This window comes from Motacilla alba, chromosome 18, assembly GCF_015832195.1.
Source record: "Motacilla alba alba isolate MOTALB_02 chromosome 18, Motacilla_alba_V1.0_pri, whole genome shotgun sequence".
Classification (NCBI taxonomy): domain Eukaryota; kingdom Metazoa; phylum Chordata; class Aves; order Passeriformes; family Motacillidae; genus Motacilla; species Motacilla alba.
Genome location: NC_052033.1, coordinates 7,460,082 through 7,466,081, shown reverse-complemented (window position 1 = coordinate 7,466,081; position 6,000 = coordinate 7,460,082).

Below are 6,000 nucleotides of genomic sequence, written 5' to 3'. Positions count from 1 at the left end.
ACCAAGCCAACTGGCAGCAATTTTCAGGGAATAATAGGAGTGTTGAGGGCAAGAACCAAGGAGCCTTCGCGGAGCAGTCTGGAGATCTGCACAGTGCTTGTCTACAGACTGGCTGGCCTCCTGAAGTCAAAGCTATTAGTTTTTCCTACTTTCCCTAATGTACTGCAGACAAAAAGGGCCTTTCACTGGTGAATGCTGATAAATGAAATGCTCACCAGCTGGGGCTCCTGCCCTTCTCCGTGTATTGTAGCAGCAGCCTTCTGTTTGTGCCACACCTAATCTTGAAGTTCTATGGGGCAGAGGGCAGATTTGAGAACATTTCAGATTCTAACAGAGTAAATCATTATTGTTATTAATGAAGTAGAGCTGAATAGCTTCCAGGCTACTTATGACACAGAAATACTCATCTTTTTGCAGCAGTTAGTAGTTATTTACTGCTCGATATTACTGAAATTAGGAATAGGCTTTCTGGCTCATACACTGACTCCATCTGAGGGAACAAAAGATGGCTTTTCATTTCCCAGATGGAGAATCAATAACTGGAGTATCTGTCTGTACTCATATTGGAATAAAGGAACTTAAACTCTGGTGTCTTTAGCTGCAGTGTCTTTGGGATATCAGGGATACACCCCTGATATCCAGCTTGTACTCCAAGAGTTGTGTATGGCCTTGGTGAAGTACAGCCACACACAGTGTAGAAAAACTTCTTGACACTGAATAACCTTGATTTAGGGTATTAAAATGGAAACCAAAACATTTATCTTTCTATGGGTCACGTAGATTCTTTGAACTCCTGCTCATATAGCTGTATACTATTTAAAAAGTTTAAACTTCACCAGAACAGATTAAAATCCCCTGGCAGCAATTTTGGTTCAGTTTCAGAATAAAGAAATAATGAAAAATCAGTTGGACTGTTTTGATTGACAGTTTTTTTTCTGTGTTTTTTTTGTTTTGTTTTTTGTTTGTTTGTTTGTTTGTTTGTTTTGGCAAGATCTTTAGATGGGCAAATTATTTAAAAGAATTGGATGGAATTTCTAACTTGGAAAATATTAGAGTTAATTAATCAGATTTTCAGTTGAAATAAGTATTTCTTGGTTTATTTAAAATAGTGGAAGTGTTTCAATTTGTACCAGTTCACTCTTTTCCATCCCTTTCATTACAAACACCTTGTCATATGAAAAGATCTTAAATACAGTAGAATTAACAAGCAAATACAGGAATAAATACACTGTGTTTTATGAGTTCTGTAGCTAAGAAGTCCATAATCACTGCAATAATTCCTTTAATGCTAAGCATGTAGACCCTTCCATTCCCTCTAGGGCAGATTGAAGTTAACTGTTCCTTGCAAGGAGAGATTTCTTCCACCTCCAATAGGTTATTGCAATGTCTTCAGTTTCTGAAAATTACTGCAGTTATGCAGAAAGAATTTGCACTTGTATGGTATTGTGCAATCTAAAACACATCAAAGGGACACTTCATCTGCAATACACAAATACCAAACTCATACTTCCAGTAATTTCTGGAAGAAAGTACACAAGCATTTTTCTACTGCTTGTAGAACTAAGGAACTAAAAGGAACTATCGACTTCAGTATTTAGAATTTGATACAAGAAATTATTCAGTAATTCAAATCTGGAGGGGATGTGAAGTAGGAAGAATGTTTACTGCTTAAGCAAGGATTTTCCCATTTGACTAATAAATAAATTTTGCTTATCTAAAGCATGCTCTTTCCAATGATCCAGAACTACAAATGGCTCAAAAGGGAAGGACTGAGACATGCAATGTCTCAAACTGGGCCTCAGTGTTTCCTAGGCAGCCGTTGGACAATATGGTGAAATACAATACCCAAAGGTGGGAGGGCAGAGACACAAAGTACTCAGCTGTAAAATGAGCCCATTCTAATTATGCTAAAAGATCCTGTGTCTTCAAACAGACGGATGTCATTTACTGAATCCCTCCTCCTTGAAAAAACTGCTTTCTAATTATATTTTCTCTGGATAAAGATCCATCTTCAACTGCTTGTTTGTATTTTCATTGAAAAAGAGAATTATCTTTCAAGAAAATAAGAGAGTGGAAATTAAAACTACCTTTACAATACCTATATTTTGTCAAGGAGAAGGGATTGAAGGAAAATATTTAAAAGAAAGGAAACAGTCCATTCTTTCCTTATTGTCCTGTTAAAAATGGAGAAGGGCAGTCAAAATGATAATTCCCTTTTTTAAAGCTGTGTTAAAGCACAATAGTCTCCACATTACTGCATGAGGAGGACCAGTCTCAGATGGCTGACATTGTCAGAATTACATGGGAGTCAGAGCAGGTAGTGGTGATTTACAACAACTTTAGGATTGTCTCAAAGGCCATAATGTTGAGGGTTTAGTCTATTTGGGGGGGTTTTTTTGTTCATTTTTTGAGGGGAATTTAGCTGTTTCAGTACTTATCAGGATTATATTTTAACATCTCAGGGCTGTGCAGTCCAGTTTCATGACACTCAGCATCTGTTACTGCACAGCAGCCAAGAGTCCACAGAAACTATTAAAATTGACCAGGGATGGAGAGAGGGAGAATCCCCTTTTTGTCTGGCACTGAATGCCACAGAGAAATGAAATCACATAAAGTCCAAGTCACTCACAAAGGTGGGGTGGGAGGTTGCATAGAAGCAACAATAGGTGTAAATAAGCCAAACAAACCTCTACTTCATACACAGCACAGATTCTAAGAACAACTGAACAGCTTTTCTGTGACATGAATATGTCGTCATTTCATCCTTTCTTTGTAGACTTGGCTGAGAAATAACTTGAAACCCTATATTGCCTCATTCCCACTGTAACAGAGACTGCATCCATATTATTTGTGCACAGAAAACACTTTGCCCACAGCTCTTATGCCTCCTGACAACCCTTAGAAGCTTCTGTATTCAGAAAATGGACGTGGGACAAGGCAAGGCTGGAGATATAAAGCATTTTGTGGGATATAGTGCACGGGTTCATCTCCAGCAGTCTTTCTGGGGACGAGAATATCAAAGGTCCAGAGAAGATTCAGAATGGTCTCAAGAACAGTTTGGAAGACAGGCAAGAACATAATCTATCAATATAGCCCTCTGAGTATAGTCCTGAAATTGTAACGGTGTTTGATTGTATCTTTCTTTTTAATCTGAATTTTAAATCATATCATCATTATCCTAAAGTGGCTTAGGATTTAGTAAACAGACATTATTAGATAGGGTTTTAAGGGTTGATTTAAAAGAGTCTTTTCCATCAATGAAAGCATGAACATGGGATATTTTAATGGGGAAAAAAAAGTGTTATTTTCTGTAGAACCGCTGATGAGAAATTTAGAACAATAAATGTTCTAGAGAATGGACACTCAGATTATAATTATGCTAACATAATAGAACCGCTGAAGTATAGCAGACAGTGTAGTGCACTAACCCTGGTACAGCACAGCCATGGCAATAAGCCTGTTCTGCAAGTACAATAAAGCAGAAGCAGCAATCAGCTTCCCATGCAATGTGTCCATCCTGGCAGATACAGCTCAGAAAATATTTTAAATATGCAGACTGCTCATGAGAGTTCTCATCTATCTGGAAAGAAATTCGTTACAGCATACATAACATATACATGCACTCTGGGATGTGGAGGATTTGCTTCAAAGTACGCCATTTATTCCAGTATTTTAGTATTATTTCCAGTATTATTCCAGGGAAAAGACAGAACATTTTTGACAAATGTTAGTAATTTTCGGATTGTTGGATTTACTTACAGTGATGGTGAGTTTACTGAGTTGCTGCTGGAATTTTTCTACAAAGGACACCTTGATATGCTTCATTCATCTGGAACATCTGAAATGAATCACAAGGAACGGATGGAATTTTCAAGAGAAAAAGAAAATAATAAAACGCCCACCATAAAAACTAATTCTCTATAAATAATCTCAGTCAGGAAAACCTTTACCCCTGAGACAACCCAAGGCCGCTGTTTTAGTAGCTCTTTCCCTTGTGACAAGAGCAAGCTTTCCCATGCCACAAATCATTCCCGTCCATCATTTTGATACAATCTGAAGGAAACTCATCCTGCTGTCGCAATGTGCCCCATTTTTTTCAGATTCAGATAGGGAAGCATTTGCCTATTTGGTCAGTAAGACTTATTGAGCTTACAATCAACAATTATGATCTTTCTGGCTGGTTTTTACACCTCAGACCAGCAATTTCAGTTTTGTAGTTAAATCCTTTCTTAATTGACTTCTCGAACTGAATCCATTTTTGGTTATGTTCTTCTGGATCAGCTTCTGCAGTTACCATTGTGTTGCCAAGTTTATATGACATCAATTACTGCAGAAAAAAAGATGCTGGTCTTTCCAAAACAGAGGTAGGATGGATCAGTATAGTAGTGCTGCTTACTCAGGAATTGAATGTTTGTTTTCTATTTCCTTGATGGAATGGCCTTAACTTTGTGAATAAGTCTGACTCAATCTTTTCCAGAAGCTGATTTTAGCTAAGTCTGATTTGTGAAGGGGGCTGCTTCCTACATGCTTCAGCATCCTCCCTTCTTGGATCACACCTCTCATTAAGGTCATAGAACAAAACCAGCTTCAGATCCATCTTTAACAGCTCCCAGGATTGCAACTTCTGCCACTCAGTTTCTTATTCCATTGCTGTGGTTGCAACAATAGGAAAATGTTTGACTTGAAAGCAATATTCTTGTACTAATGTGCGTCAAGCCTGTTTAGATTGCAGATTAGAAAAAACATATAGTTTCTCTTCAGTGGGAAATAACTCCATTTGCTATTGCTTTGGCCTTAGGTACATTGCAAATAAAAGAACCACCTAATGGCCAGGTTTTTAGGTGCTCTTTTCAGTCTTCGGTAGCTTGAGGGAAGATGAAGTCTTTGCCAAGCCAGGAGATTTGTATGCCTGGTTTGAGTTATTGAGTGAATGAGTCTGCACTGCACAAAAATTCCAGTAATAAAAAGCTCATTCCCAGCTGATGTTATTGGTCATCCATCTGGGGCTGGGAGACAGGAACTGACACTGATGCTGGAAAATGTTGTATCAGAAGAGCCTGAATGATGATTCGAATATACACAGAGATGGGAGAGGCACCAGAAAGGGGAGGGAGCAGCCAAACTTGCAGGCCTTTGCTCAAGAAGATCATTTATAGGTATATTACTTCTATATCCTGTGATGATAACACAGAGGTAAATGATTAGCTCCTGCAATCATTGCAGCAGTGAGGATGACTTGCAGGCTGAATGGTAAATCCAAGACAGGATGGATTCTGGGCTCTTCTTGCACAAAACAGTGCAAAATGACAGAATTCCCCTGGTTCTGATGTTTTATAAAGGTCATAAAATGTCAGCCCAATGCAGGGCAAAAGGAAATGAAGATTTGATCTGTAATCAGCTTCTTGCAACACCAGAGGGCGGTTGCAGATCTCACCAGCACTCCTGTTTGGTATTTTTATTAAATTCAAGAAACAAATGTTACAAATTTGTCTTGGATTTTACCATTTTTAGCATTCCATTCGCTATAGGGTGGAGTTGGGCTGAAGTGTACTTGGCTAGATGTTATTGTAGGGTTCTTGCATGTTGAAAGGTAGAAGTGTCTAAAAATAGAAAAATATTTGCTTTGAACTATCCCAGTGTGTTGCTTTCCTCTGTGCTCTCCTAGAAATAACTCTGAAGTATTATTTCTACTCTAGTTCCAAGCTATATAATTCAATCAACGGGAAAAAAAATGACAAAAAGTATTACTTCTTATGGTACTTTCACCAAACAGAGAAATGAAGACAGCTACCTAAATTATATAAAACTGATTATGCTAAGAGATTGTCACAATTGTCTTATGAATATATGAGTGACTGTATTTGGCAGCAACTGGTGTGACATTTCTTCCTTTGTCAATAAAGAAAGCAGTTTTACAATATCACTTTTTGGTGTAACATAGAATTTATCAAACTACTTCATTTCAGTGGGACAAACCATGAAGTAATTATTCAGTTGCTT